This window comes from Galeopterus variegatus, unplaced genomic scaffold (genome assembly GCF_000696425.1).
Source record: "Galeopterus variegatus unplaced genomic scaffold, G_variegatus-3.0.2 Scaffold145, whole genome shotgun sequence".
Lineage (NCBI taxonomy): Eukaryota > Metazoa > Chordata > Mammalia > Dermoptera > Cynocephalidae > Galeopterus > Galeopterus variegatus.
Window position 1 is genome coordinate 345,485 of NW_007726256.1, and position 10,122 is coordinate 355,606.

The window sequence follows — 10,122 nt, forward strand, 5'->3', positions numbered from 1 at the left end:
AGATGGTGTTTGAGGTCATCACCATCACTGATTTGCTGAACTTCATGGCCACCTGGGAGTGGAACCAGAAGCAAAGCCTGGAAATGCTGGCGCAGCGGTGGAACTGATTCCCCCCACTTTTCCTGCTTTGGGTCTATTCTCTTTTGCCTTCCTAAACACTGAACAAACTTCATTAACACTTCCTAGACAAATCTATTATGGTTTATGAGATTAAATGCATTTTTCTTTAATGTAACTTCCTCTTAAAATGTTTCACCAAAGAAATATTTAAAAAGTAGTTGGCGGGTGGGATGGACACATGCAATGATCAGGGCAGAGTGGATTGAAGGTGGGAGAAAGAGCCTTTACTGGAGAATAATCCAGAATGAGGAACAGCACACAGGAGGCTCAGGAGGCCTGTGTCGGTCCAGTGTCCATTTTCACAGGCAGCGTTGTCCACTTGGGGCTGAGGTGGGTGGAGTGGCTGGAGTGTTTGGGTTTTTTTTAATTGAGGTGAAATTCATATAACCTACAGTCAACAATTTTGAAGCAAACAATTCAGCAGGACTTAGTACATTCGAAATGTTGTATAGCCACCACCTCTATCAAGTTCCAAAACACTTCATGACCCCTTTCAGCAATCGCTCCCCATTCCCCTCTTCCCTCCTACCTTGGCAACCACTAATCTCCTTCCTGTCTCTATGGATTTACCTGTTCTGGACATTTCATATAAGTGGAATCACAAAAATATATACAAATAAGTAAATAATAAAAATGTCACTGGTTGAATAGGATAGAAGCAGATCCAGAGCAACTAAGAGCCATTGTTATATCAACAAATAATTGAATGTAGGCTAACTCACTGTCAAAAATGATAATGAATTAAAATGTTTTCTACTTTCGACTGGATAGAATAATATTTGATGCCTGAATTCTGCCTGTCTGCTTCATCTTCCGTAGTCTTTCAGATGTATGAAGTCATCCCTCAGATTGTTAATGCTTTAGTCAGACTCCATTTCACTCAGACCAATCCCTGTGTGTGAGCTCGTTGTGGGGAAGTATTATCAGGAGAGTTTTGTCAAAGGATGCCAGTGTCCAATACGTTTTTATGACCCCTTTTATCCGTTAGAGTTGCTGGTAGTGCTTTTTAGCATGAAATAGACTAATTTTGTTCTTTAAAGTGTTGACAGTTTGCTAACTCCCTATGGGAATTGATTGATATTATCACAATAGTTTAACCAGTCAGAGGAAATGCAACCAAAGTACATATAAATGTATTTGATATAGGCCCCATAGGCTTTTTCTTTTCTATCCCTTATTGCTTTCCTTTGATTCAGGGAATTTGGCTTAGGCAAAGCTAAATGAATTTAGAACAAAATCATTTATTTGTGGCATATGTAATCTTGTTTAATAAGGTTTTTATTTATTTATATTTAAAAAGAAAAAGAGCACATAAAAAAGAATCATAAAAAATACANATCCGTTAGAGTTGCTGGTAGTGCTTTTTAGCATGAAATAGACTAATTTTGTTCTTTAAAGTGTTGACAGTTTGCTAACTCCCTATGGGAATTGATTGATATTATCACAATAGTTTAACCAGTCAGAGGAAATGCAACCAAAGTACATATAAATGTATTTGATATAGGCCCCATAGGCTTTTTCTTTTCTATCCCTTATTGCTTTCCTTTGACTCAGGGAATTTGGCTTAGGCAAAGCTAAATGAATTTAGAACAAAATCATTTATTTGTGGCATATGTAATCTTGTTTAATAAGGTTTTTATTTATTTATATTTAAAAAGAAAAAGAGCACATAAAAAAGAATCATAAAAAATACAATGGTTTAAATAAGATAGTTTATTTCTCTCACAGATATCAATACGGAGAGAAAAGGACTGGCCCAAAAAGTCAGGTAACCCACCTCCATGAGATCACTCCAGGACTCTGGTCCTATATGTTTTTATTTCACTGTCCCCTAGGATATTGTCCTCACATACATGATTAAAGCTAGAACAATGCAACATCCATGTTCCAATTCAAAGAAAGAGGGAAATGTCAAGCAAAAGTGGAGGGCAAGCAATTTCCTTTTAAGCAAATAATAAGGAAGTTGCATATATCACCTTGATTCACATTCCACTGACAAAAATTTTGTCCATGACTTTTATCTGCAAGGGAACTTGGAAATATGGTCTACAGCTTGGATACACCATGTGTCCTGTTGAAATTCTTATATCTATGGAAGGAGGAGAAAACTTTTTTAGAGAACATTCAGCAGTCTGTCATAGTCTGACCTACTGTCAATATTTGTGATCAACCAGCCAGCCGCCAAAAAGAAAACAATAAAAAAAGCAATATCTGTGATCACTTTTATTCCCACACATAGACATTCCCTCCCTCCCTCCCTCCCTCCCAAGAGAGACATTCCAAGGCTCCATTCAATTACTCATCTTCTTGAAGTCAAGGGGGTACTTGGATAATGCACATTCCTGTCTTTCAGGTCTGGGATGGTTCCTTTCTCCAGTGACAAGTTACTTGCTCATCTCACATTCAGTGTACAAAAGTGGTAGGAAAAGTATAACTGCAGTAAAAGCTTTCATTCAGAAAAGGGAAAAATAGGAAATGTCACAGTCAGTGGTCCATAGGAATTCCTAAGATTCCCTGCTGTAGCATTAGAGGTTTCTGGGTTAGCCCATCTGGCTGTTCCCTGGTTCTAATCTCTAGGAGCTACCCCATTATTCCTTGTCCTCCATGGGCTATACCTAAAGCTGGTGTTAGAGAGTACATGCTCCTTGGGAGCCGCGTAGTTTTCAAAACTTGCTGCCTAAAATTTAGAAACCTGAGAGTTGTTTTAGTGATCAAATATAGACTTTTTTTTTAAAGGCCAGCCTTTTGATTTCTTCTGGGAAATAATTCTCTCAATACTTTTATAGGCTGTTGGTCTTTTTGCTTCCAGTCAGTTTCTTCTGAGTAAACAGATCCAAAGATTTCTTCTAGACACAGTTCTTAAGTCTTCTAGTCTTGTTTGTCTGTGTTTTTAGTGGCACATCTCTTCTTCTTCCATTTCAATGCTGGTACCCTGAGGCTGGCTAAAACTACAAACTTGGGTGAGAAGGCAACACTCTTAATTTGATTTTTGCCTCTTGGCTAGTTCCATATATTGGCTAAGAAGTCTTAATGAGAGATACTAGTGAAAAATATACAGCCTTTTTATATTTCTGTTTGGAGACAAGTAGCTGACTTCCTAATCATGAGGCCTCAAATCACAGTACTTTGTCAGTTTAGATTGTAGACCTCTTTCCAACCACTTTCTCTAGATTGACAGGTATCATAGGCAGGTGGTCTATCTTTCAAATTATCAAAGGCAACAGTTTTACCAAATACTGTGACATGACATAAAAAGGATTATTAGTTTTCCTGCCTGGAATATTTGTTTTCTCATCTTGTCTTTCACTAAACCACAAAGCCAAGAAAAATATTTTAAATTTTAAGTTTTTATTTTGGCAGCACTTCACTCTGGGTACCATTTTCTTTTTTTTTTTTTTTCCTTTTTGTCTTTTTTACTGACCAGTAACGGAATCGCAACCCTCGGTGTCGCGTCCGCACCGGGGACCGGCAACGGGATCGCAACCCTCGGTGCCGCGCCTGCACCACGCTCAGCCAGTGAGTGGGAACTGGTCTCCACATGGGATCCGAACCCTCGGCGGGAGCGCTGCCACGCTCCCAAGTGGAACACTCTCCAGTGCGCCACTGGGCTGGCCCTGGGTACCATTTTCTATATTACAGTATAAGCTAAACTCTATACCAAATAGATCCCAAAATACAGTGGCTTAAATAAGAAAGAAATTTTTTATTTTATGTGACAGTATGTAGAGATAGGATGTGGTACAAGCCTGTATGTGGCTCAACTCCATGAGATTATTTATGGACTTGTTTTACTTCCATTCTATTGTTCTTTAGCAGGGTTTCTCAAGTAGTACTATTGATATTTGGGGCCAATTAGTTCTTTGTTGTGGGTGGCTGTCCTGTGCATTACAGGATGTTTAGTGCTATTCCTGACCTCTACGTCCTGGATGCCAGTAGCATCTCCCCAGTTGTAACAAACAACAGTGTTTCCAGACATTGCCAAATGTCCCCTAAGGAGCAAAATCATCCATGGTTGAGAATCATTACTTTACAGTCTTTTAGAATCTCATCATCATCTAAGTGGTCAAAGCAGATTTTGATCCATAATAAAGAGAAAAATCCACTAACTGAAATTGGCCCAGATGTTATAATTAGTGGCAAGGACATTAATACTATATGTTTATTCCATATGTTCAAAAAGTTAAGTAGAGAAATGGAAGGTATTTTAAAAAGAACCAAATTGAACTTCAAGAGATAAAACTTTTACAGTTTCTGATAGAATGAAGAAATATAATGAATAGGATTAAGGGCAAATGGGACATTGCAGAAGAAAAGATTAGTGAACCGGAAGACATAGTAATTTAAACTATTCAAAATTAAATACCAAGATGAAAATGAATTTAAAAATAGAAAGGAGCATCAATGAACTGTGAGGTGCTTCAAAAGGCCTAGTGGATGTGTAATTAGAGAATATGAAGTAGGGGGCAAAAAACATTTGAAGAAATAATGGCTGACGTTTTTCCAAGTTTGATGGAAACTATAAACCCAAAGATCCAAGAAGTTCTGTGAATTCCAAGCAAAAGAAGAATGAAGAAAACTACACAAAGTCAGGTCATGATCAAAATGCTCAAAACCAGTGACAAAGAGGAAATTTTAAAGGCACCTAAAGAAAAAAAGACAATATGTACAAAGGAACAAAAATAGGTATGACAGCGGATTACACCTTTGATACAATGCAAGCAATAAAACAGTGAGACAACACTCTAAAAGTATTAAAGCAAAAAAGAAAAAAAAAGGAAAGGAAAAATGTTTTTCAAAATCTGTTTAAATACTTTTATAGAAATACAAAAGCTAAAAGTATTTATAACTGGCAGATCTGAATTACTAAAATGTTAAGTCCTTCAGCCAGAAGGAAAATGATACTTGGTAGAAATGTGAATCTGTTCTGCACTGAGGAATCAGAGCATTGCAGATGTTACCTGTGTGGGTAAACGTGTAAGGTTTTTTTCTTAGTATTTAAATGTCTTTAAAGTGTAATTGTTTAAATAAAAATAATAATATATGTAAGAGAAAATGTGGGACAATAATAAAATAAAGGCTAGGTGGGAAGAAATGGAAGGATAGCATTGTAAGGAGGCACTTATACTATTTGTAGAGGGGTATAATATCACTTGAAGGTAGACTGTGATAAGTTAAAGCTATCACTAAAATAACAAAACAAGGAGTTACAGCTAATATGCCAGCAAAGGAAATAAAATAGAACCATAAAAACTATTCATTCTAAAAGAAACAGAAAAAAAAACAAAAGGAATAAGAGTAGATCAAACAAACAGAAACGTGTGCAGATGGCTATTTATGCACCTAATAACAAGTGTAGGCAGCCTATAGGGAGGACACAAATGATCAATATCAGAAATGAGAAAGAGGACATCATGGCAGAGTCTACAAACATTAAAAAGGATAATAAGGGACTACTATGAAAAACTTTACAACAATAAATTTGATGACTTAGATGAAACACACAAATCCCTTCAAAAACACAAACTACTAAAGCTTACTCAAGAAGAGTTTACCTGTGGCTGGCTGGTTAGCTCACTTGGTTGGAGTGCAGCCTTTTCTTTTTTAAATGGGATTTTGTAATTGTCACTATTAAAAATCTGAATTTTAAACAGATTCTTGGACTGGTGGTTCATATCCATCAGGTCCTTCAACTTTAGCACCTGTTTCACCCCCAGTAGCTTTTCCAGATTCTACCTTCACCATGAAGCTCCATGAGTTTTCCCAGTTCAAACTTAGGCTTCTTCAGCATTTTTACTTTTCTAACGAAGACATCATGAAGAGGATAAATAGACTGGCAAGCCTTTTCTATGTCTTTTCCAGTGCTGTCTGGAATCAGTTTATTGACCACTTCTTTCAAGTCATTGGTCTGCACCTCTCGGGTCATGATTTCCATCATCTTTTTCTGGATTTGGTGGACCTATTGGTGCTGAGCATAAGAAGTCTTCTGTATCTGATTGTTGCACTTCTTAGTAAAACCAGCACAGAACAGATGAAGCAAATGACCATCAGCAGTCTTGACATCAACATGAGCTTCAATCATGGTCTGCCATTTTTTGACCATGGAACACATTTTGTCATGAGTTAAGATCCATGCCATGGAAGTTAGTTTTTGCCCTGAACATCCTCAGTAATTAGCTTGAATTTTCTAAACGCAGCTTCATCATTCTGCAGATCAGCAAGGCTCACTTCAAACACACGACTTTTGTGGCCATCAGATGCAATTTTGGTTCCTTGAGTCCTTAAGACTAGTGTTTTTCCAATATTTCTTATATTGAACATAGCAGGCACTTTCACATCATACCAATCTTTCTTAGAAAATGGATCAACCACTTTCTTCTTGGCTCCCTTTTTGCTGCCTTTTGTAAGGTGCTTGTTCTTGCCGACTGGCATGGTGCTGCTCAGAGATCCAAAAGGGTAGAGTGCAGCTTTATAACACCAAGATCATGGGTTCAGATCCCCTATCAGCCAGCTGCCAAAAAAAAGGAGTTTACCTGAATAGCCCTATGTATGTTTAAAACGCACTCTTTTCACAATACATTTAACTTTGCAACTTGAAATTTTAGTAACTAGAGGAAGTGGAAACATGCTCACATGGGTACTATGTTCCAATAACTACATAAAGTAGTATATTAATCTTGTTTTTTAAGACAGAAGCTGTGAAAAAAAAACCAGCATAAAATTGAATATATAATAACAGAAGTTTTCATGGCTTGCCTCCCACCTAGTCATAATCCTCTAATGAGACTGATCGGGGGAAAAAAGGATTCTGCATATGGTACCATTCTGTTCTTCCACGGTTCTGTATTCTTAGGGTCTCTTACTTCTCTGCGCATTCCTTTGGTTGGTTTCTCTTTCTTCTTAGCTTTCAGTAATAGGTAAGTCCTTGGGCCTTCTGCATTTTTACATGTCATTCTCACCTTTGGAGAAGTTGTAAATTACTTTCCAAAGAAAGTAACTCTTAATTTTTGTCCTAACCCAACTTCCAATTTTATGTCTTCAATGACCCATACTGTATAAAATCGTCAGAGGCTTTTGATTTTTCATTATCATTATCGTTATTCATATGTGGGCCAGGCAACTTGTATACAGCATAACTCGAGAGGGCCCCAGTCACATAATGCACACCTATACATTCTGTCCTCGATTACTGCGCTGAGTTCTTTTCACTTTCCCATCAAAAGTCTTTGAGCTGAACTATAGCACTGTATCCTGAAAGCATCTTTATCTCACATATTATCTTCCCCATTCTTTGTGTAATACAGAGCCTTCCTAAAACGTATGCTGTGGCTTAAACACCACCTCCTTTAAAGGATGTTCAGGACTGTTTCTGCCCAAAATGAACATCTGCTACAATTACACCATGTATCATTCACTTTGACACTAACATACTGTCTTTCCTTGTTATTTGGGTGTTTCATATGTGTGTGTTTTGTATTCTCCAAGTAAACTGTTTACTACTTAAAGACAGCCTGAGGCTTACTTTTTATCCCCTAGAGTAGGAAGTGTAGTTCTCCATGTTCAGCAAGCTCCCCCAATTCCAGAATTGATACATAGAGCAGCAAAGGGCCAAAGAATTAACCTCATCCTTTTTCCAGTTATTCTGCTTCAGTAGACCGTACACCATGTAAAGCAATGTTTGAAGTTTTGATTTTTTCCCTAAAGGTCCATGCTTTGTTTTCAAGTTCTATATTAGAAAGAAACCGCATTAATCATTACTTCTTTTGATTAAAATTTGTTAATTGTTAACACAGTAAATACAGATCTTTTCACAAAGATTATCTATACTCAACCCCTTTCTTTTGAATACAAAAGCCCCATGTTTCCCAAACTTAAAGATTTTATTTAAATAATTAGGCACTAATTAAAATTTCCCTCGGTTAAAATTATCAGTGTTAAGTATGGACTCAGACACTGTTTCCACCCTGCTTTTCCCATAAGTAATAAACCTTCACTGACTCCAAAACATTGAAGATTGAGTTCAGATACCTTACCTCAAAACTCTCCACACTCCACTCAGATGGATGATTCCAACCTCATCATGAGTCTCCACTCCAGCTAACCTGGCAGTGGACTCAGGATTAACCACATGCACCTTAGGCTGGTCAGCTTTCTGTCTGGGAATAGCTTTCTTCTAGCCTTTCTAAGTGTACACGGTTTTCAGGTCCAGCTCACATCTAACCTCTGATTATCACTTACTTTCCTCTGTTTTTAAATTGCTGTCTTAAATAGAGTAACTCTCAGGGAATAGTGTTGTATTATAGCTTACTTACTAAAGTAAGTGCTTTTAAATACCTGCCTTAGTTAACTACTGTTTAATTTGAGGGAAGCTCTTTGAAACATTTCTTCATTTGTTAATCTTCTCTGGGGCAGCCAAGCTTTCCTGCATGGGGTGGCACTTTGTGTCATAGAAGAGGTTAGACTTTTTGTGGGTAGGATGGATTGCAGTGGGGATGTGAGGGAGTACCAGATAAGGAATCTGAATTTCTCAGTCTTCCTGGGTCTGGTCTTTTCTAAATTACTTCGTTATTTAAGTTCATTCCTAATACATAAAAGATACTCAAAATAGAAATACAGCATATTCAAATCTGTGTTAATCCTCAATTTGAAATTAGTGCCGCCTTTCTCTGCTGATAATTGAGGTGACTTAATATCTTTGCATCTTTCATAGTTTTTTCCTCTTTTATTTGAGTAAATATAATTTTTTCTACTTTTACTCACCTCCCTTCTCTTTAGCACTCTGTTGTCAATTTATTATATTTATCTAAGGTTTCTTTTCTTTCTTTAATATCACCAATCTGAGATCCCACCTCTATTATGGTATGAAGTGGGAGAGGCTGACCCCAGCAGGTGTGGGACTAGTAGTGAGAACATCTTGTATCCAGAGATGGTAATACATTGTAAAGGTTGAGAGTTGAGCAGATGAACTGAAAGAGGTAACTGAGACAAGCATGGGTCATCAAGCAAGGCTGGCCTGATGTGCAGATCAGGAAGCTGACTACAAAACCAAGAGTAGACACAACCGCCAGGAAAGCAGATCAAAATGAGTGTAAAAGAAGGCAGCCTAGAGATGGCGTGTGGGGAGCAGAGTAGGTGCTTATCTACTACTGGGCTTTTACATGTTCTGCAAGCCTTTGTGTGATTGAGCCAGCTCCATTTTGAAGGATCAGCATTGGAAAGGAAGCCACTAATCAATTTCTTCTTAATCATTAAATTATGACTACCTCCTCCTTAATTATAAAATAACGAATGGTGGTATATTTCAAACAGGACCCATTGTGTTCTTGGCAACATTTAAAAAGGCTCTTGGAAAGTTTTTACTTTGTGTGTTTTTTTTTTTTCAGTGAGAATATACTACAGTATTTCAAAATACAATATATTCATTTAAATTATTTTAAAGTAGAAAATTAAGTCTTGCTCTTATATTAATGTTAGTTTGTTATTCAGCTACCACTTTAGTAAAATAAACAGTTTCAGTAAAGGAAGTATAAATATAATTGTAATTATTTTGACTTAGTATTTTATGCTATATTTGGGTAATATTAGAGTAAAGAGAAGAAATCAAAAGTTTTTGCTGAGCACACTTGCTTCTGAGGCATCCTTATTAGAAATTAATGTGTTTTCATTTCAGAACAAAGATGGCAAAGCTGAGTCTGGTATTTGTAGAGCTAAAAGAGTGATGGCTCTTTTAGGAACAGGACCATTCGAGCCCTATAGAAGCTTTTGAGCACATGTATTCAAGTGTTCACTCTGTCATGCCTGTAACCTGTGCTGCTTCTCCACCGTTACATGGAGACAGCTGCGGTTGGGCCCCAGGGCCTTACATACAGCAGAATGCTTATGTATTAGACTTTTAGTTCCTGTGCGTTGGCTAGATTTTCCAACTTTCTTTTAAATATCTTGGTTTCTCTTGATCAGAACATTATAGCCTGGGATATCATTGATAGGAAAGAAAGAATAAAAGCC

General features: G+C 37.2%; 1 protein-coding gene and 1 pseudogene across 1 annotated transcript in view; one reads left to right on the forward strand and one right to left on the reverse strand.

The window, feature by feature from the left end:
* Positions 1-10,122, forward strand: part of RABGAP1L (RAB GTPase activating protein 1-like) — a 474,386-nt gene that overhangs the window by 304,492 nt on the left and 159,772 nt on the right. The window lies entirely within an intron of this gene.
* On the reverse strand, positions 5,740-6,549 carry LOC103606582 (annotated as a pseudogene).